This window comes from Mustela erminea, chromosome 7 (assembly GCF_009829155.1).
Source record: "Mustela erminea isolate mMusErm1 chromosome 7, mMusErm1.Pri, whole genome shotgun sequence".
Classification (NCBI taxonomy): domain Eukaryota; kingdom Metazoa; phylum Chordata; class Mammalia; order Carnivora; family Mustelidae; genus Mustela; species Mustela erminea.
Window position 1 is genome coordinate 128,125,915 of NC_045620.1, and position 22,173 is coordinate 128,148,087.

The window sequence follows — 22,173 nt, forward strand, 5'->3', positions numbered from 1 at the left end:
CTCTCATCACAGTCCAATCTAATTGCAGGCTTGGGAGATGATAACAACAGTGATGCAATACTGAAATCATTTGTTGAACACTCCCTGTCTCCCCCCACAGGGACTTCAGGCAGCACCAATGATGTGCTCTGCAGCTTCTGCCTCCTACTCACCTCTGAAATGCCCAGCCACTGGCACTAGTGAGCCAAACTCCTATGTGTCTGGCTCTCCATGTTCAAGGAGCTCAGAGCAGGAGCGTCCTGAAGTGAGCGGTGGTACAGGTTGGAGAACTGTAAAAGGCTTCCCCAGGACCAGCAGCGCAGGGTTTCCAGAGGAGGGCAGAGCTGCTCCAAGACCTGCTGGGTGTGGAGAGTGGCTGATAAGGGTGAACAAGCACTGATTTAGAGAAAAACACTGCAAGTCACTGGTGTCCCTGGCACTAAAATTCTGGTTCTGCCACCAACTCTGCATGAGGTCAGGCAAGTTCCTTACTATAGTTCATTGGTTTTAAAGGAACACCTCCCCCCCCATTTTAAAAATCTCTGAAATTCCAACGTGTCTTGCAACTGGTGGAGTCTTACAGTTATAATTACCAAAGTTTTTAATTTCCTTTTGTGATGGTAAGTAAAAAATGGCATACCTTACAACTAGTGGCATGTCACATTTGATTAACATTTAGAGGTATTTCTGATCTTCTGTTTGTAAGATAAAAATAATATTAAATTAAAATTTTAATATTTGAGGTTTAATGTAAGGGTTAGATTATATGATATAAAAAAATAGGAAAGTATCCAATATCTAAGAGTGGCTTCAATGGTAAATGTAGATGCTAAATGATAACACTGTCTGTTGGCTGCCTGAGCCAGGCAGGGTCTGTTCCCAGTTTCTGGTGTATAAAGCTTACCTGGGAAAGTCAAATAAGAAAAATAGCTAGTATCTGTGGATTGTTGATTTGGTGCCAGAGAGCGTACTAGTTGATTTTATGGGCTTTGCTTCACTTTGTCTTACCATGCTCCAAGGATACAACGTCAAAGATCATACCTACCTGTCCAAGATCCCACAGTTAATGACAAAATGAGGACTTGAATCCTTTCTCCGTGACAGCAATCCATGCTTCCCAACATCAAGCCTGATTACCACAAACCCTAGGAGTTCCCAGAATCCTTCCAGGCTCTGTACACCCAACCTCTGGGCTCTAAGAAAGGTGGATGATGGGCTTTTCCATGCATCTTAGGAAACTGGATTAATATGTTGAAACTAGGTGTCAGGAACTGAATGAGGACTAGCCCAGGTATTATAGAAAAGAATCCTGCAAATGTGCCTAACCCTGACTCAACCTGAGATGGTTCCTGCCTCCTCCTGGTGTGAAGCTCCCACCTGACAACCTCAAGTAGAAGCAAAGGGGGTGGGGAAACACCCTCGGGGTCTTGTTACAATGGTTTGAACTCAAACAATCTCCTGATGGCTTCTCTGGGCCAAGGCCAACTGCAGTGGTGTGTTCCTCACAAGTAGTCTATTCCCATTTCTGGGACTCCCTGAGGTGTATTCAATAATGCACTCCTCATTCTGAAGCAGATGGAAAAGTGTTTAAAAAGGTGCCAGGTTTATTTATGGAAGCATGAGATTGAATTTAAGAGATGCGCTTTGCCAATATGAAATGTGAACTCTCAAAACAGGAAGTGTGTTTTACTGCCTATTTATTTTATTGCCGTATCAGCTGCCCAGAGCCTAAGAATCCTTCCTCTCAGGAATTATTTATTTTCTAACTTCTGAACCAGAACATCTTGACCATCAGCCCTCAAGCTCCTTACTGCCAGATTCCCAACTACAAACATGTGCCTTGCTGTCTCTCAGAGGGGAGCCACTGAGGCTTCAGTGAAAAACATTTGGACTCTCGTATTTTGTACTGAGTCTTCTTTTTTTTCATGGAAGTAGAGATTCAAGTAAGTTGAATCAAATGACCAAGAGAACGAAAAAAATTAAAAGCCTCTTAGAGTAACAGAGGAATTATTGAATTTTCTCATATACCTCAAGATACTCAATAATCAATATTCTGTCATTACCACTGAATCATTTGGAAGAATTTAATGGCAGAAAATGAGTATCTGGATATACATAATCGAAAAGTGGGCTGGGGGTGGTGTCAAATGAATATGTAATATAAAAAAAAAAAAAAGGACAAGGCTTCTGTGTAAGAGTTCTTCCACCTTTTAGGAAAGCCCATCCCGCCTAGGCCACTAGAATAATCTAGACCATTTTAGTCTGAATGCTTCAGAAAAGGTACATTTTCACATGTGGACTTTACCTGCAAAGCTCAAGCAGCCAAAAAGCTCTCAGGCAAAAGATGTGTTACAATGGTGCCATCTTCTGGATACTCTCTGAAACACAGCTTTTCTTCTCTCCCACTTCTCTCCCCCTCAATGGCTCCCCATGGCTGACAGAAACAAGTCTAACACTGGGTGTGGTGAAAAAATAATGATACTGTTATGCTGAAAATAAATAAATTTAAAAAATTTTTTAAAAATGTGTACAACCCCCCCCCAAAAAATTTCTAGCATTCAAGGCCTTTTACAATCTAGCACAAGTTTATTTTCAGGTGTCCTGACACTCCTTACCTGGGTAGTATGCGCCGCTTCCCAGGATAAAAAAAAAAAAAAATCCTGTCTATTCCATCTCAAGCCCAGCATTAATTCAATGCAATAAGCCGGTGGAGAATCACAAAGCAGTTGAGGGATTCGGGGCCGGAATCCCAGTAGGAAAAATGTGAGAAGGGAAGGGGTGTCCCAATATCCAATAACCGAATTATGTAGGACACCACGTGTTCATAACGACCTGCTCTGTGGTTAGTTAGAAGGTTAAATAGCAGAAAAGTGAGCAATAGGAAAACAGGAAAAATCACAAACACACACACACAAGATATACATACTAAAATAAATATGAGAAACAGAGGCTAAATTCACAAATGATCAAAATGTGCAAATTAATGTCTACCACCATCATGTTAGTTCACCAAATTTAAAACGACTGGTTGTAAAATGACACTGGGCCATGTTGGTGAGTATTTAGAAAATAGATCATCTCATACCCCTGTGCAGGGTAGCATTTCTGCAGGGCAATTTGGGAATACTTGTCACAAACTTTAGAAATGCATTTACACTTTTATCTAGAAATTCTTCAAAAAATGTCTTTAGGATATTATCACAGTTTTTGTACTAAGCTATGTCCATTAGAATGAAAACTACCACTGCAACATTAATTGTGATAGATAAAAAGTTGAAATGCATCACATGACTAACCACAGGATATTTGATATATTCATATGGTAAATTTAAATAGCCATTACAATTGATATGTGACAAAATGTTTAGCACATATATACTGTTCCTATTCTTTTATTTAGTGAAAAAATGGAAGACTGAAACCTTGCTTGTTCTGTCTATTTTTGTTTTTAAAATATATGCATAGAATAATAATCAGGGTTGCTCCAAAATATTAGTGATGTCTTATCCAAGAGGCAGCAATATGAGCGATATTTATTTTCTTTTTCTTTTGTAATGAGTCATATATTTCCTACTTAGTATATATTTTTTTAAGATTTTTATTTTTTTTTATTTGACAGACAGAGATCACAAGTAGGCAGAGAGGCAGGCAGAGAGAGAGAGAGGAGGAAGCAGGCTCTCCGCGGAGCAGACAGCCTGATGCGGGGCTCAATTCCAGGACCCTGGGATCATGACCTGAGCTGCAGGCAGAGGCTTTAACCACGGAGCCACCCAGGCGCCCCCCTACTTAGTATATTTTTAAGAAATAAAATGATGATTAAAAAATAATAAAAGTGAGGGGTGCCTGGGTGGCTCAGTGGGTTAAGTCACTGCCTTTGGCTCAGGTCATGATCCCAGGGTCCTGAGAAGGAGCCCGGCGTCAGGTTCTCTGCTCAGCAGGGAGCCTGCTTCCTCCTCTCTCTTTCTCTGCCTTCCTCTCTGCCTACTTGTGATCTCTGTCTGTCAAATAAATAAATAAAATATTTAAAAAATGATAATAATAAAAGCGAGACCCATATTAGGTTGTATCAGTACATAATTTTCAATTTAACTGAATTACATAATTTTCAATTTAACTGAATTTAGCTTGTCGTACTTTCTTTGGTTTAAGTCAGTGCCTATTACAGTTCAAGGTCTCTGGGATGCTTAATATTTCCCTCTTCACCAGGTCCCATGTGGGTGTGGATATAGTGAAATGGTGTCTGAGTAATTAATGCCAGGTAAATACTGTAGCTGAAAAAAAGTGTTTTGGAAAGCAACAAACATACCACTCTCAAGAGCCATAAAAATGGTTATGTATTTTAAGCTAATAATCCCATTAGAAGGGTTCTGTCCAAATGACATCCTTCCCTTGACTGAAAAAAGGTATTCATGCTTCAAAATGTTCATTGCTGAGTTATCATTAGTAGGGAACAGTTTGCAAACAATTTAAAAATTCAGTTATAAGTAGTGGTCAACTAAATTCTGGGATAGGCACTCAATGAAAACTTTAATTCTTAGGAAAGTTACAGAGCAGGATTTAAATGTTTATGGCACAACAGTGAGTGAAAAGTAAGTGGATTAAGACAGAGCTGGCTTCTCGTGACTAGAAGCACATAGAAGTCTGCATGTGGGGAAAGAGGAAAAGGAGATAGTAAAGAAACGCTTAACAAAATAGTCTTGAATTTCGCTGTTTTTTAATTTGAAATAAAGCAAACCTAGGCTAATGGTTGCAAATCTCCGCCCCAGATGGGAGGCTAGAAAGCAAGCCCCACAGTTGTCCTGTGTGATGGAAAATTGAGACTCTTAAAGATGAAGAACAGAAGCCCTTCATCTCCGTGCATGGCGTCCTAAGCAAGTCTGCTCACAGAAAACTCCATTCTCTGGTGGCTTTCTCAAAGGTTGTGTTTCGTCTACTAAAAATAATAATAACAATAATAAAAATAACGATGCCTTAGCTCTGATGTCTCTGAGCAATATGTAGGGCTCTGACCTCCCAACCCACTCTCTTTGACTCAGTGACTAGAGATTTTATAACAGGAACTCTGATATTCAGTTTATATAACTTAATCTGTTTGTAATTTTCTCTTATACAGAGACATCCTATTTTGCAGAGCAGTAGACCAACCCTCCCTAAGTGACTTGCAGCACCTAGATCCAAACAAGGAAAGAAAGATTTTTAAAAAGAGACAAATTGCCCTTTAATTGAAGGAAGAATGAGCCAGCTCCGTGCAGCATTCTCTGGAACAGCAGATCCTCTGAAGACATGCTTCTGCTCTCAAAGAGGTTGGCCTGGCAACTCACTTACACACTCCACTTGGGGAAAATTCTTTTCAGCACTGGCCAAAATGCCGATCCAGGTTCCTTTGCCTAGCAGCCTTGAAAGCTTGCACACATTTACAGAAAATACTTTCAAATGACTCTGGAGTTCTGCTTTATGTTTCATGTTCCTTTGAACTTATTACCTCTTTACAATGTCTTGGACTATTAGTTTGGGAACATTTAAAGTTAATGACTATATGGAAAGTAAAACAACACTTTGATGTTGTCCAAGCCATCCATTTCTCTCTTTCATACACAGGAGGTTATAGAAGGCTGGCCGATGCCAGATCAAGTCATTTCAGGAATAAATAACTTATTTGGGGGTCTATATGGATTGTTGCTTGGGGGGAAAGGGGATAGATCAGCTCTGGAATGTCTAAGAGAACCAGAGCCATGATTAATGAGGGTCAACTTTAAAACTTGAGCACACACAGATAGGATTACTTCACACAGAACAGACTCTGTCTGACCCAGGCTTCCCCAGCAGGGCCCCCTGAGGTACATCATTCACAAATCTTGTTGCGTTCAGGGATATACTGACAGCAAAAAGAGATATGGAGAGGACCTCTGTGGACATAAGGGACAGAACCCAAAGTACCATAAAATGCAAAGATAATGGCTATTAAAGAAAGTTGGCCAATGTTTCTAGAAAGTCAAGATTCAAGCGTTCTGGTTGGGTGTCTTTCAGCAAAGTATAGTGTGCTTTTCCTGATAACAGTCATTGGAGTTTTTGTTGGTTTGTTTCTTATTTATATAGGTAAGAGCTTGGAAGCTCTTTGTGGGATGGATTTCTCTGCAATGCGTAGCAGACTCAGAAGCAGAGGTGGTCCCAAGGAAACAGTGAGACAAAGGAAAAAGGGGGAACTAACTGCTCATCCTAGTATTCTTAGTTCCTGCATCTGAGATTTCTGAAGTAGAAACAGAAACTATCCACAATATGCTGCCTTATCTTATTGAAAGCCCAGCAAAGAAAAGAACAGGGATGGAATCTCTAAAACACAAGAGAGACCCAAAGCGTATTCAGCAAAAACCCTAGAACATCATTCCCTGTTCTCTTTTCCAAAACAGCTAAATAAATGTTTAAAAATTGTGTTAGGTTGTGTGTGGAAAACTGTAAAATGATGCTTTTTCTCATACAGCTTGTTATTTAAAAAACACAACTAACACTTGCATCTCATCATTGGGCAAATATTTGTTGCGCATCTACCATATGTTTGGGGCTCATCTAGGCATGGAGAGACAATGGTAAAAACACAGATAAGATCCCAGTTCTCATGAAATGTGTATACTTTTCTCATGAAAAGTGTAAGAAGACAGGCAATAAACAAATAACAGCAAATGAAAATTGGTTCCGTTGTTTAGAACAATGAAGGAAATAAGAAGAGTGGTTTGGCAAAGGGTGAGTGAAGATGGAGCCATGTAGACTGAGTGATCAGGGAAGAAATCCCACTAAGGAAGACATACGCCAGCCAGGACTGTTTGGAAAGAGCCTTAAAGAGAGGCAGGAGAGTGTTTGTAGGCAGGGAAACCACCTGCAAACATCATACGGGAAGGCCTGGCTTTGCTTCTTCAAGAAACAGAAATAAAGTCCCTGGAGCTTAGGTTGCCAGGAAGAGAGGGTGGAAGATGACTTCAGAAAGGTGTGTAGAGGTGAGCTTATATTAAGACCTTTTGGCTCTTAAAACAAAACAAAACAAAACAAACAAACAAACAAACAAAAACAGAGGATGGGCATTGTGCCTAGATGGCTCAGTCAGTTGTGTCTTGTGTCTGCCTCTTGATTTTGGCTGAGGTCATAATCTCACAGAGTTCTGAGATGGAGCTCCACCCCAGGCTCTGCCACCTGCCTGAGAGTCTCTCTCTCCCCTCTTCTCCCTCTCCATCTGCCCCTATCCCAACTCTCCCCCCACAAAAAAAGAAAACAAAACAAAACCATTAACCAGGGTAGGAACTTTCCATTTTATTTCAGGTACAGCCAAAATCCACTGGAAAGATTGAAGCCCAGGAGTGACATAGGTGATTTATTATTACTATTAACATATACTGTATTATTTCACCCGGGGTACAGGTCTGCTGAGCGAAATAAGTGACTTAGTTTTTGTGTGGAGATCACAATTACTGCCTTGCAGAGAATGGGTGGTAGAAATAAGAAGGGTGGGGGGAGGAAAGAACCCGGGAGGTTGTGAACGCCTTGGGCAAGAAGTCATACGGTCTGGACTAGATGATAAGAGGGAAGCCTTTGGCGTCCAGGCAGTGGAGACCACAAGCCTGTCCAACTTGCTGCAACATCAGGTGGTGGGGCCACATTCTGAGACAGGAGTGGTGGGAAGGAACCGACTTAGAAATGTAATATTTCGGGAAATCCACGTGAACTCAGAGTTGAGTTTGGAAGAGTTTTGGAGAAGAGGTGAACCTGAGCTGGATCTCTAAGAATGGGAAGAATTTGAATATATATTTAATGATGAGTTGCTGAGACTGATGTTAGAGTGTGACTTCACCAACTTCAGCCATAGTGATTTTTTTTTTTTGCCATATCCAATGTATTTTTGTGTACTCATATGTGTGGATTTTTTTGTTTGTTCATTTGTTTGTTTGTTTGGCTTGTTTTGCTATTGTTTTGGGGAGGTATGGGACAGAGCCATGTCACCTTCCTCTTTGCCAACTTTGTCCTCATCTGACTTGGAGCTGGTAGTGTTAGGCACAGAGGAAGCACTCAGCAAAGATTTGTTGAACAAATAACTCTATTAAGATTGTCTAATGGTTTGGATTTCTGGATTTCAACCTCTTGATTCCAATCTGTTGTGGGTTGAATGGTAACTCCCCAAAATATATGTCTCCTCCTAACCTGTAAATGTGAACCTATTTGTAAAAAGGGTCTTACAGATGTGATTAAATTAGGGGTCTCAAGATGTGATCATCCTGGGTTGTCTGGGAGGTCCCTAAACCCAAAAACAAGCATCCTTGTAAGAAGAGGAGAAGACCTAGACAGGGAGGGTCATATGAAAACAGCAGCAGAGGTTGGACTTACGTTGCCACAAACCAAGGAAGACCAGAAGCCAGACGATACCTAAAAGCTGGAAGAAACAAAGAAGGCTTGTCTTCTAGAGCCATTGGAGGAAGCAAGGTCCTGCTGACACCTTGGTTTTGGACCTTTTGCTTCCAGAACCATAAAACAATAAATTTCTATTGTTTTAAGCCACCAAGTTTGTGATCATTTGTTATGCCAACTCTAGGAAATGAATATACAATCTTTATATCTAGCTCAGTGAAGCATTCAGTGGGGAGCTTCCCTGTCTTGTCTGGCAGGGCTAAGATGAGGGTCCAGTGGGTGAGCGAGGCACCCAGGCCACAGAATTTAAGGAGGCGCTCACTCCAGCATGTGCCAGTCTTCCACTCCTGCAGCCTCAGGGATTATGCATGGGAGGGGGGTTGATGTTTAGAATTCAAGACAAAGTTCCGGGTATATTTTCAGTTTAAGATTGTTGAGGCGTTGTGACGAGAATCAAGACACTTCAGTATGCCCCTACAAATAAATGTTCATAGAGAACTCATTAGAGACAACAAGCCCCCAGGAGACTCTGTTCAGAGGGTTGGCTACAATTCCCAATCATTCAGACACCTCATTTTGAGAAAAGAATAAAGAGAAACAATCTCAGGCTGAATGGTAATTCTGTTAGCCTTCCCTTCGATTCTCCTGGGGTGCCAAACACAGATGGCAAGAAGGAAAACTGGGGAAAATGCAGGAATTTCGGAGTGTGATAAAGAGAAGCCCAGAAAATTGTGGGATAAAGAGAAATTTATAGACAAGAGTCGAGCAAATGCAGGATATCCTCGGCCAGCATGGTTATCAGTCCAAGTGGTGACTTGGTCCTGAGTTCTTTTTTCCCCAACCGCTCCCCAATGAAATAGAGTAACTGATTCCTATTGATGCCAATTAACCAGACAAGTAAGCTTCAATGTCTATATTTCTAGATTTTTTTACGAAGTTAGAAATTCCTCTAATTTTCAATGGATCTAGAGTTGCCATTGTTGCAGTTGAAGGAATTTGTATTTTATTAACAGCTACTCAAAAAAAGACATAAGACAAAGATAGACAGTAATACATAAAACGAACTAGATGATCTAATCTCTGATTATTTCATACACGATTTTCAATGCTAATCTTTTCATATCCAACTTCCAAAAGATCTCCAACTGGATGACCAAGAAGAAATACATTCATTGCCCTCAAGTCCATGATTAAGTGAGAAGAGGGAATTCCCTTATCTTTTGTCTTTTGTTTATTTTTTTCAAGTTCTTGTTTTTATGGATAGACTTTGTACAAGTCAGTTTTGTCCAGTGATGTGAGTCTTCAAGTTGGCAGTGACCCCTCAGAATGTCTTCTGGAACCAAATTGCTCATATACAGAGGCAGCAATTGAGCCTCAGCCTAAAGAAGTGACTTGCCAAAGTCCTCAGCAATTAAACAAAGGAAGGCTTGTTGGACCCTGTTTTGCCCATATTTTATTACATGTTTTATCAACGTTTTCTTTTAATCTTCTTTTTTAAAGAATCCTTTTTTCTTTTTTTAAAAAGATTTTATTTATTTATTTGACAGAGAGAGACACAGTAAGAAAGGGGACACAAGCAAGGGGAGTGGGAGAGGGAAAAGCAGGTTTCCTGAAGAGCAGGGGGCCCTATGTGGGGCTTGATCCTAGGACCCTGGGATCATGACCTGAGCTGGAGGCAGAGGCTTAATGACTGAGCCACCTGGACATCCCTTACCAACATTTTTTAATCTTAAATTTCCTGATAGTCCTATGAGGTTGTCATTTTATAAGTGATAAGAACAAGATTCAGAACAAAGTGCATGTTGTCTTACAGCAAGCCTCTTCCTTTGTGGTCTTTCCTCCTCATCCATCTATCTACTCATTAGACATCTGCTCCAATGGAGGACAAACCTTAAGGATGCCTCCATGTTTCCTGCCCCTCTGATATTCACACCCTCGTGCAATGTCCTTCTCTTGAGTGTGGGTGGGAACTGTGACTTATTTCCGAACAATAGAATATGGTAAAGGTGATGAGATGCCACTCACATAAGATTCTGTCTTGCTAGAAGACTGACACTAGAAATGTTCTCCCTTAATCTCAATGCAGGGTGATATATTCTATACCATTTTTTTAAGCTTATGGCCATGAACAGGAAAGATGAGAAAGAGCAGTGACTCCCTCTCCTGTCCCCTGTCCTCAAAGGCTCCTTTCCCTATATCTCACCCCTTTCTCAGACACTTCCAATGGAAATGTCAGGATTGATGACAACCCAGAGTGACACTTCTATTTTCAGCAAGATATGGTCAGAAATGTGCTCCCCTATATCTAGGAGCTCCCTCTCCTTCTCTGGCAGGTGGTATAGAAATTTTGTGGACTGCCCAGAAGTTGGAATATATGCCTTGTGATAGTTCTGTTGGTGTAGTAAAGTGTACACTTCCACACCTCGTTCCTAAAGTCCCCTGCAAAGTCCTTCAGAGAGAGAGAATGGTTTTCAGACAGAATAAAAAGGATCTGGGACGCCTGGGTGGCTCAGTTGGTTAAGTGGCTGCCTTCGGCTCAGGTCATGACCCAGCATCCTGGAATCGAGTCCCACATCGGGCTCCTTGCTCGGCATGGAGCCTGCTTCTCCCTCTGCCTCTAGCCTGCCACTCTGTCTGCTTGTGCTTGCGCTCTGTATCTCTCTCTCTCTCTCTAACAAATAAATAAAAATCTTAAAAAAAAAGGATCTGATGGAAGACTCTAAGGCCCTGGAAGATGGAGGGATCCTGGGTCCCTAACCTTGTGGAAGAACATCCATTACACAGCCGTCTCGCTATGGGATGAGGAAGACATAAACCTGTATAGTGTTAATCACTGGGATTTGGTTTGCTTATTACTGTAGTTAGTCTACAGGGAAACTGAATTTTAACTGGTATCAAAGATAATGAAAAAGATAGGACCGATGGATGGAGACCTTTCTCATCATTGTGTGTAGCATTTTTGAGAGCTCCAGGATCCTCAAGTTAAACCTCGGTGAACATATTAGCCCCTGGGGGCTCTGAGGGTAGGAACTATGACATGGATGGAGTCTGTACCCACAAACAGCTCTTTGCCCTCTGGTCTAGGGAGTAACAACACCAGTGCTCCAACCTTCCCATCAACATGGGCTCTCTCTCCTTAGCAAGCCCATAGTCCAGACTTCCCAGTCCTAGCTGGTTTCTAGGACTATACTTTTGGGGTGAGGCCCTTTCCAAGGGCTATTATAAACTCTGGGAAAAAGGCCAGAATGTTTCATATTGTAATGGAAAATAATCCTTCCACCCTCAATCTGCACATTTTATTTAAGGTGTGAAAAATGCTTTCCCAGCTTCAGCCAGGAGCATTCAGGTCTCCATGGGGACCTGGGCTGAGAGGGGTGGGGGGCAATGATTAGGTGAGGGAGAAAACCCTCCCTGCGGCAGTTTCCAGAGAAGCAGCAAGCGTGTAGTCAGAAGAAAATAAGACTTGACCTCCAGTCTGGTTCGTATTACGTGTCTCCGCCTCACCCTGGTGCCCAGAAGCTCCAGCTCACACTTGGCGCAGGACCAAGGAGCAGTGAATGGAGGGGGACCCCTGGTGTGGACTTGGAGTTTAGAAGATGTAGCGCTGCATTTGGAGGCTGATTGGATCATCAGGCCAAGGGCAGGTGAGAAAAAGGGGACCCGATCCAGGTTAGCACTTGGGGAGAGTAGACTAACACTCAGACCCTTAGGTTTGAGAGTTGTCAAAAAAGCTAAAAATCAAATTGTTTTCGAAGGGACAAAATAACAGAGTACTTTGGTGGGTGATGTGTGCAGTAGGTGAAGTTTAATTCTTTCACAGTTCTGGATCCTTATGTACTTCATTATTATGTTTCCTTAAATATTTGTGATTAATATTATACCATTTCCAACAATGGTGTCCTGGTGACTAGATAATTAATTATACAATACTTAAATTTGCAGATAAAGTCCGTCAGATGCAATGATGTGATATTTGTTGGCTACTAACATGGTGATCTTATCCTAGTTCTTTTTAAACATCTTTCAAAATTGTAAATGAATCATTAGTCGTGTTCTAAGAAATTGATTAATTTTTAAAGTATGATTTACTTTAGCATCATTAATTTGCAACTTTGTTTTATTATCTTATGAAGTAACATCGACATTTTCGAATTAATGATCTGGTATTTTTAAAAATATTGAGTATCTGTCTCCAAGTTACAGACCAACTAGTAAAGCTTCCATTGTGATTGTAAGACAACCATAGCCCAGAAAGCTTACTTTACAATTCAACGTCTACTAGGGAAAAGCAGATCTGGGATTCTCTACTGTAGGACACACTATTTTCCCTGACTTTAGGCAAGCCAGTTAAAAAATTAGGGCTTTTTTCTCAGAAATGAGTTTTTCTCAAGTTTTCCACATTTACCCCATCATTCACCCTACCAGGAAAGGTTGTCTTGTCCTGGTCCACATTGATTTTCTTTTTTTATAACATGGGTAGAGCACCCTTCATCAGTTCTTTTCAGTTAGACATTTAATCAGATATTTCTCCAGTGCTCTGTGAACACATCCTCCTCATCTGAGAAGGGCTGACACTTGACAATACCATCCACTACCTACCTACTGCATACCAAGCACTTGCAAGGTATTTTATAGGCATTATATAATTTGATTCTTATGACTAATTATGGAGGAAAGAATATTAGCTCCATTTTGCAAATGAAGAGGTAGAAAGTCATAGAGATAAAGTTCCTTCCCAGGGACCACATATCTAGCCCATGCTGGGATCCATCAACTCCACAGTGGCATAAGCCACTTGTGTCCAGCTTGATTCCTCTTTTCACCCTACTTTCTCTGCATCTAATCCATCATTTATTTCTTCTGGTTTTTAATCTCAAAATAAATCCTGCATCTAAACATCTCATACCATCTCTCTGTTATGATCCTAATCCAAATCACCTACACTTCTTGATGTAGTCAGAAAATTCATTCTCTACACAATAAACTGACCTTAAAAAATCTTATGACAAAGTCCTAATGGTTCCCCATTTTGTCTTATACATTTTGTCTCCTAGCCTATGATGCCCTGATGACCCAGCCCTTACCTAAATGTTATGTATCAAAATAGAAAATAAGTTTCCCAATTTCAATGGGTGTATTTTATTTATGGTTTGTGTTATGGGTGAATTGTGCCCTCCCCTTAAATTCTTGTGTAGAAGTCCTAACACCCTGTACCTCAGAATGTGACTGTACTTGGAGAGAGGGCCTTTAGCAAGGAAATTAATGTAAAATGAGACCATACCAGTACTACATAATTCTCTACGACTGGCATCCCTACAAGAAGAGTAAATTAGGGTACAGAGAACACACACAGTAGGATGATGTCCTCCTATGTGAGAACACAGGGAGAACCAATATGAGATAGATAAGAGGAGATTTATTATAGGAATTGGCTTACATGATTTTAGAGGATGAGAAGTCCCATGATCTGCCACATACAAGCTGGAGAACTGGGAAAGCCAGTGGTGCCATTCAAAGTCCAAAGGTCTGAGACTGGGAGAATAGAGCGTAAGGGCTGATGGTGTAAGTCCTGAGTGTGAAAGCCCGAGAACCACGAGTACCCACATCTGAAGGAGAAGATGGGTGTCTCCACTAAAGCAGAGAGAGTGAATTCTCTCTTCCTCCACATTTTTGTTGTATTCAGGCCCTTAACATACTGGATGATACCCTCTAGTGATGGTGAGAGCAATATACTTTACTCAGTCTACTGATTGAAATATGAATCTCTTTCAGGGACACTTTTATAGACACACACCCAACAATAATCATTTGACAAGCTATCTAGGCATCCCTTAGCTCTCTCAGGTTGACACATAGAATTAACTATCACACATCCCTAGCAAACCAATATACTCAAAAAAACTCTTACCCAGAAGCATTCAGGTCTCCATGGGGACCTGAGTAAGAGGATAGGAAATAACAGTTAGGGGAGGGAGAGAACCTACCCCCTCACTGAAGCATTCATTTTCCCAGCTTTCCTCAAGCATGCATGTCCAGCTTCCCTGGCTTCCTTTCTTTCTTGAACTTACTTAACCCATTCCTGATTTTTTCCTTAATGGAATGATCTCTCTGGCTATTGAACTTGGCAAGGGTGCCTTCCTCTTTTAACTCAAGTACCAGTGATACTTTTCACCTAATCCAGTAAGCCTCCCACCACTGTTTTGCTTTTGTTTTCCTTCATAGCACTTTTTACTCTCCAATGTGATTGATGTATTTATTTGATGAACTGTCTCCTCTGACCAGTTTCATAAGAGCAGTGTCTGATTCATAAGTAGAAGCTCATTAAATCTTTGTTCAATGAATGAATAGATAGGTATGTCTCTAACTCCTTTAAACCTTATTTATCTGTATTCCCCTGTCTCAATATAGAGCTTATCACAAAGTAGATTCTCAATAAAAGCCACATAAATTAAACAGACTCACTAATAAACACTGCATGGATGTTGAATGAATAAAATTAAGAACATGTTTTATATATATATATCATGCCTATAAGTCTCTTCCTTTATGACTTTGAAGTTGGGAAGAAATATGAACAGAAAGGAAAAAAATCTGTTCTTAATAAACCAGAATATTGAATTTTTGCCCAGGGTGTCAGGAGATATGTGAGAAAGTGATCTGGAGGGTCACAGAGCCAAACTGAGGTCCTGTCTTAGTCCTTTCCCAGTCACCAACATCATCCCGGAGCATTCCTTGAACAATTTGCCTATCTCTGTTTAAAATTGGAAATTGATTAATTCCTTATTTCTAGTATAAAAAGGAATCTGAACTCTAGAGAAGGCCATCAATATGTTCAAATATCTTAAAGCACCAGATTGAAGATAAGACCATATGCTGTAGCCATATCCCCAGACCACTTTAACGTCTGTGAGAACCACTACTTTGCTACTGACTTCAATCCTTTGTTTCAATTCTCCATTCAATTAGAAGACAAATTTGATATACTCAAGTTTGTAGAATGAAAAAAAAAAAATGTGACAGACTGGATAGATGGTCACCATTCTTGCTTCCCCTTCTGGGCACACAGGCAAATCACATTTCCTGGCTCTAATTTAGAAAAGATCTGTCCCCAGTACTAGTTTTTGACCATAGAATGTGAGTAGAAGTGTCATGTGTCACTTCTAGATTGAGACAGTCAAGGACTTTGCAAAATCTTCTCTCCTACTTCTTTTTTCCATAGGAATTTTAGAGACCAAGTGTGGATGGTTGCCATTCCTTAAGTTGGAAGATATCTGGGCCCCAAAATGACTTCATGGAACAGAAACTAAGGCCAACAAGCATTAGACTATTTCACATCGGCAAGAAAAATACTTCCATTATCAATATTATTATACTATTATTACTAATAATATTATTATTCTAATATTAATGTTACTTCTACTATTTTGAGTCACTGACATTTTGGTATTGATTGTTATAGCAGCTTTATGGTACATGTTCTTAATAATATAAATAAAGGGACTTAATAGGATTCCTTGGGTTGATTCTGTTCAGTGTTTAGGATTATGGATATTTTTATTTCAGGATATATTGAGAATTATCAATGAAAGTGTCTTATTATTATGAGTAATAGCAACTTAATGAACCATGGTGTTAAATGTTTTGGAATACAGTAAGATTATGTTATCTCTCAAATTTTTAATTTAATATTTTAACATTATATGCATAAGTCCATATTGATTTAACATATATTATGAATGGGATCCTGATCACCTTGAAGTCATGAAGAAAATCCATTCCCTGGTTGGAGGAAGGGAGATAATGACTTTAAGATTTTAAGAAGTAAGGCATACAGTGAAGATGGACAGGAAATGCTGTCCTAGCCCGCTAGACCTCCTTAAGGGTTACCATAGTCCAGGATACGTCCACATACTGATGCCAGCAACATGAGGGAAGCTCACACTAGGTGACTCTGTAGTTCATCTTATACTTCTCTCCTCCCTCAATGAGTTCTATGATTACCACGAATCAGTTGTTTCTTTTCTCAAACCTGTTTATATTGTGAGTAGTAATAGCAGGTAGCTGTACCTGCTATTTATTTATATAATGTAATTAAGGGTTATATAAAAGGGTAAAATAGCAATAGAAAAAGCAAATTGTTGTTTCAATGAAAACTAGATAAAGGAAAGTTACTGAAAAAAAACTTTAGTTGAATTTGGTATCTTTAAGGCAAATGTCAAAGAGAATGTGTGTATGTCTGCATGGGTGTGTCTGTTGGGTGGAATTATATCATTTAAATTTCCCTCTGTAATAGACCAACAAAGATGTTATACATTAGAACAACAACCAATTATTTAGCAAATTATTCTGCAAGTCAATAATTTGATTTGGACTAAGTAACATTTCTTCTGGGTCAGGCTGACCGATTGTGGGTGGGCTTATTTATGTAGCCACAATTTGCTGGTGAGTTGACTGAAGACAGTCCAAATGACGGGAGCCCCTCCCTGGATGGTCTTGATCTTTTATCCTCCACGTGCTAGCCCAAGGTGTTACATGAGGCTTCGAGGTACCAAAAACATCAGGAAGATAAGCCTTAATGCACAAGTGCCTTTCAAGTCTGTTCACATGTTTGTTGCTTATTGTGCCATTGGGCAATCCAAATCATACATTTTAGGCCTTTCGTCAGCTTGAGACATGAATATTGAAAAAATGAGAATGAATCTGGGAAAGAACCACAATTACCCCACCATAAGAGCAATAATCATAAGAGTTCTTCACTTAAGTCATTATACAGGTGTTTTTAATTTCTTGTTCCATTTTAAAGAAACCAAAAAATCCTGAATGTCATAGATAACATGACAATACTTAATGTAAAAAGATATGTGTGTGTATATATGTGTGTGTGTGTGTGTGCGTGTGTGTGTGTGTTGTGCAACTGTGTGGTATTATATACATTAATATAATACATAATAACAGAAGTAACATAATAGAAGTGACTTTCAATAACAATATATACTTAAGATAATAATATATGTAGTACATATAATTTTATTAAATAACTTCTATACCATTACACAATTAAAAGATATAATTCAAACTGGGGAAATATATTCACCAAATGGGAAAGGCAGTGGTTTACAGCTCTTACTGTAATATGTAATATGGCCTTACCAAATTAATTTTTTACACTTTCTGTATTTAGTTTATAAAATTATGATAGTAATTAGTTGTTGTTGAAGAAACTTATTTTATATATATATACAGATGCAACATAAATCAATCCTTTACCACCTTAATATTTATAGATATATTAAAATACTCCCAATTGTTTTTTATTAAAATTCAATTATATTATATGTATTAGTCAATTACTTTTTCTGCTTGACAATATATCATAACTACTCCTACAAGTCAGTAATATAGAACTGCTACTTTTTTCTAGAATTTTTACATATACATGCATTTTATATGAATGGCACCATTTCCCTATGTTCATTTCATTTATTGTGATAAAATATGTATAGCCTAAAATTTACTATCTCGCCGTGTTTAAGTGTACATATAGCTCAGTACAATAAGTACACTCTTATTGCTACACAACCACCATCACCATCCATCTGCGGGACAAGTTCCATCTTATAAAACTGAAACTTTGTACTCATCAAACAATAATTTCTCCCTCCAAGCTCCCTGTTGCCCCTGGCAACCACTATTCTACTCTGGGCCTCTATGATTTTGACTCCTCTAAATATTGCACATATGTGAAATCATGAGTATTTGCTTTTTGTTTTTTGAGTTTTTCTGTGACTGACTTACTTCTCTTAGCATAAGGTCCTCAAGGTTCATCATGTTACAACATATGTCAGAATTTCCTTCCTTTGTAAGGCTGAATAACATTCCATTGTATGTATATATCACATTTTCCTCATCCATTCATCTGTTGATGGACACTTTGGTTGCTTCCCCATTTTGGCAATTGTGAATAACGCTGTTCTGAACATGGCTGTACAAATATCTCTTTGAGACTCTGCTCTCAATTCTTTTCAATCTACCTAGAAGTGAAATTTCTGGATTATATAGTAATCTCATTTTTTATTTTTTGAGGCCGTCATACTTAATTTTGGAATTCAGCATTTTTACCAAAATATATATGGTTATTTGTGCATGTATGGTTTTCCCTAATTCTTTTTAATCTGTGATGTAAGAACTTTTTTACTATAAGGATTTCCCCATTTTTTTGTTTAATTACTTTTTCCTTCTATCCATCATTTATTACCCTCCAGGAATTCTGATATTCACACATTAATGCTTTTGATTTGTTTTAAAACTTGTCTTTTCCTGCATGGCTTCTTTTTGTATCTTTGGCTTATACTCGAGATATTTCTCCACTGGATAAAATGAAGCCTCAGCCATTACTATGCTTTCTTTCAAGGTATTCTACAACATTAAAAAAAAAAAAAATCAATCACTTCAACTTTTTAACCTTTTTAAAATTATTATTTATTTCATTCAACAGTTGTATTTTTATGAGTCTGTTTCTGGTAAATACAATAAACCAGTATAAACTAAATTACACTGCAGTGAAAATGCCAGGGTATTTCTCTCTCATTATATTAGGTTTAGCATGATCTAGCGGAAGGCTCTGCTTCTCACAGCGATTCAGAAACAAGAGTAACAGAGGCTCCCCTCTCTTAAACTGTCCCTCCTTTAGGACAAGTCTCCAAGATTTGCCACAGCAGAGTAAAAAGAGAAAGAGAGAACTATGCAAAGCTAAATCAAATCTTTCGCTTCCATGTTATTGGCTAGATATGGCCACAGGGCTCCACCTAACTGCATAGAGGCAGAGAAGCCCAGATTTCCATGGGCTCAGAGAGGAAGGAGAACCTGTTATCAATAAGCACTAACAATGTCCAGCTCTGAAACTTCAGACTAAGAGTGGAGAATCAGGCAGATTGGGGAATATATGGATATTGATAATGGAAATAGTCACAAATCTATTCAAGGGTTTATGTAGGATAGAAGATATATTACAAACTATTTATGTATAGTAAAAAATCAGATCTGAAAAAAAGACTAAACTAGAAGGGTAGTAAAACTACAAATATTTTAAAATAATAAAATAGTATGAAACCATAGTTTTTTCTAAGAATCTTTAATGATATGGTAAAAAGGTTTAGTATTTACTGTTAAGTGACAAAAAAATTTGTTTTCCATACAATACCAATTTTTATTTTAAAACATATACAGTATGGGAGAAAAGTTATACAATATTAATTGTAATTGTCTCTGTCTACATGCTTACTCATTTCTGTGTCTTCTGGTTTCTTTTATACTAATTTGTTGCATTTCACATTTTCAATGATGAATTTCTTTTAGAATGGAAAAAATACAATGCTTTAAAAAAAAAAAAACTAAGAATTTCCTAATAGTGTATATTAAGTACACATATATCAACTAAAGTCAACATTTAACTGTTAATTTCCATATGGTAAAGGACAATTCTGGCAATGTTATTAATTACTGCTTAGCATTTTTCTCACCATTTATTCAATTATGGTTATAGTTATTTGTGTCTGCAGTAATTCAATAAAAAATATTTTTATGACAAAAATGCAAGAATATATCCCATAAGGATATTGGTAGAAATGCTGTTAGGTTGTTGAATTATGTGACTTTTTCTCTATTTAAAAAATTCTTATTATATGTTGTTGTGTATTTATAATGAGTCAAATTTTATTTGGAAAAAAAATGGTAAAACAGTCTTCCTTGACTTATGATGGGATTTATGTCTGGATAAGCCCTTCATAAGTTGAAAATAAATCAGTGAAAAAATGCCTTTCCTATACCTAACCTACTAAACATCATAGCTTAGCCTGGCACTAACTTAAATGTGCTCAGAACACTTCTATTAGCCCACAGTTAGGCAAAATCATCTAAGATAATGTCTAATTCATGATAAAGTGTAGTCTATTGAACACTGTGCTGAAAATGAAGAACAGAGTAGTTGTATGGGCCCAGAATGATTGGCAAGTATATATGTTGTTCACCCCTGTGATCGTATAGCCAACAGGACCTGTGGCCACCACCACCATCCTGGTTCGCAAGAGAGGATCACATCATGTATCTCCAGCCATGGAAAAGATCCGAATTCAAAATTCAAAACACAATTTCTCCTGAATGTGTATAGCTTTCACACTACTGTGAAGCCAAGAAATAGTAAGTTGGACCACCATTAAGTACAGGACTGTCTGTGTTTGGAAAGGCAATTGCATTAGCCAGGAGATAATCTTTATTAGAAATATTCTACCTAAACAAAATACAGAATTCTCAACTCTAAAAGAAGTCTAGAATCATCAAATTCGTATAATAAATTATCCTAATGTTATCCTTAGATGTTTAATTAGTTAATTAATTCAGGTTTTCAATATTCCACCAATATTTATTAAGTGACTATCTCTGTGGCAATCCTAGTACTAGGGATTGGCTTTTTAAAAATGTATTAAGACAAAGTCCATGCCTTTGGGGACCTCATAGCCCAGTGGGGGAAAGGGGTAGACAAAATGACAAATAATTACAAACTACTATGCTCAAATGCAAATATATACTAAACAGAGACTAGAGAAGGAACAAAGAAGCAAGCAGGGCGGAGCTTGGGGGAGGAGAGAACTGTAAAGAAATTATTCCAGGGTGGGGCACCTGGGTGGCTCAGTGGGTTGAAGCCTCTGCCTTCCCCGGGTCATGATCCTAGGGTCCTGAAATTGAGCCCTGCATTGGGCCCTCTGCTCAGCAGGGAGCGTGCTTCCTCCTCTCTCTCTGCCTGCCTCTCTGCCTACTTGTGATCTCTCTCTGTCAAATAAATAAATAAAATCTTAAAAAAAAAAAAAAAAAATTATTCCAGGGGTTAGAGGATAGGGTGGGGCCGGAGAGCTTTTCGCTTAAGCTGCAATTGATATCAGGCTTTGAGTGATATTTGTTGGAGAGTCCTTAGTTCCAGAAAGTTCCAGAAAGAACCATAGATTAAAGATTTTGAAAAACAACAAAATTTTCCCGTCTTTCTTAATTCAACTAATACGTACAGCTAATAACTTGTTTTGAAAGAGGCAGAAGCATGAGTCACCTGGAATTAGACCCACAGAGTGGACATTCCCAAAACACCAGCTACTTTGCATCTCATTATCTATTCTGATTTAGGGGGGAAAAAAATCTCCAAATTCTAAGATAAAAGATATTTAAACACTGCCAACCTCAGAAGGCGTCAGGAAGAAGGCTATGCCTTTCTTTCACTAAACTGGAGGCAGCCCTCAAGACCCTTGACTCACCTCAGACAGTGAAGGCTTTCTGGCAAACGTGCCTGCATTAGGACATGGGAGTGAGGGATGTTGGGACCCCTTGGCTTCCACTCCCCTCGGTGACAAGTTATTTTCTTGAACTTATTGCATTTAAAGATGTTCTTTCTTATCATTTGTAGAAAATTTTACAACAGCCAAAGAGAAAGTGTCTTAGACTCCACATTCATCAATAGCTTGCTTACATGGAAAGTTGTATTTTATAAAAGGTGACTCATGTGTTTATGTAAGCATATCTAAGTGTTCATGCTGTCCAGTGTGGCAGCTCACGATAAATCTTTTGAACAAATGTTTTTTTTTTTGTATTTCTACACATGTAACACATAGAGTTGCAACTGAACTAATAATTTACATTTTCAGATGTTTCATCTTTCCAAGCTAATTGACTTCCTGAGCTGGGACTCTGATGAAATCTGCTGAGCCAAATTCTCCCAGTGCCAAAACTACTCCCTAGTAGGGTGAGACCCATTTGGAAGTTGCA

The 22,173-nt window shown here is 38.7% G+C and overlaps 1 long non-coding RNA gene across 2 annotated transcripts; it reads left to right on the forward strand.

Annotated features, from left to right (window-relative positions):
- The first annotated feature begins 7,223 nt into the window (after positions 1 to 7,223).
- Positions 7,224 to 20,704, forward strand: LOC116596577. Of its 2 annotated transcripts, none has more exons than XR_004288189.1 (3): positions 7,224 to 7,334; positions 11,884 to 12,011; positions 20,410 to 20,704. It is a non-coding gene; the product is annotated as an uncharacterized LOC116596577 (long non-coding RNA). The 2 variants fall into 2 exon arrangements; XR_004288188.1 differs by lacking the exon at positions 20,410 to 20,704 and adding an exon at positions 15,587 to 15,726.
- The last annotated feature ends 1,469 nt before the right edge of the window (positions 20,705 to 22,173 follow it).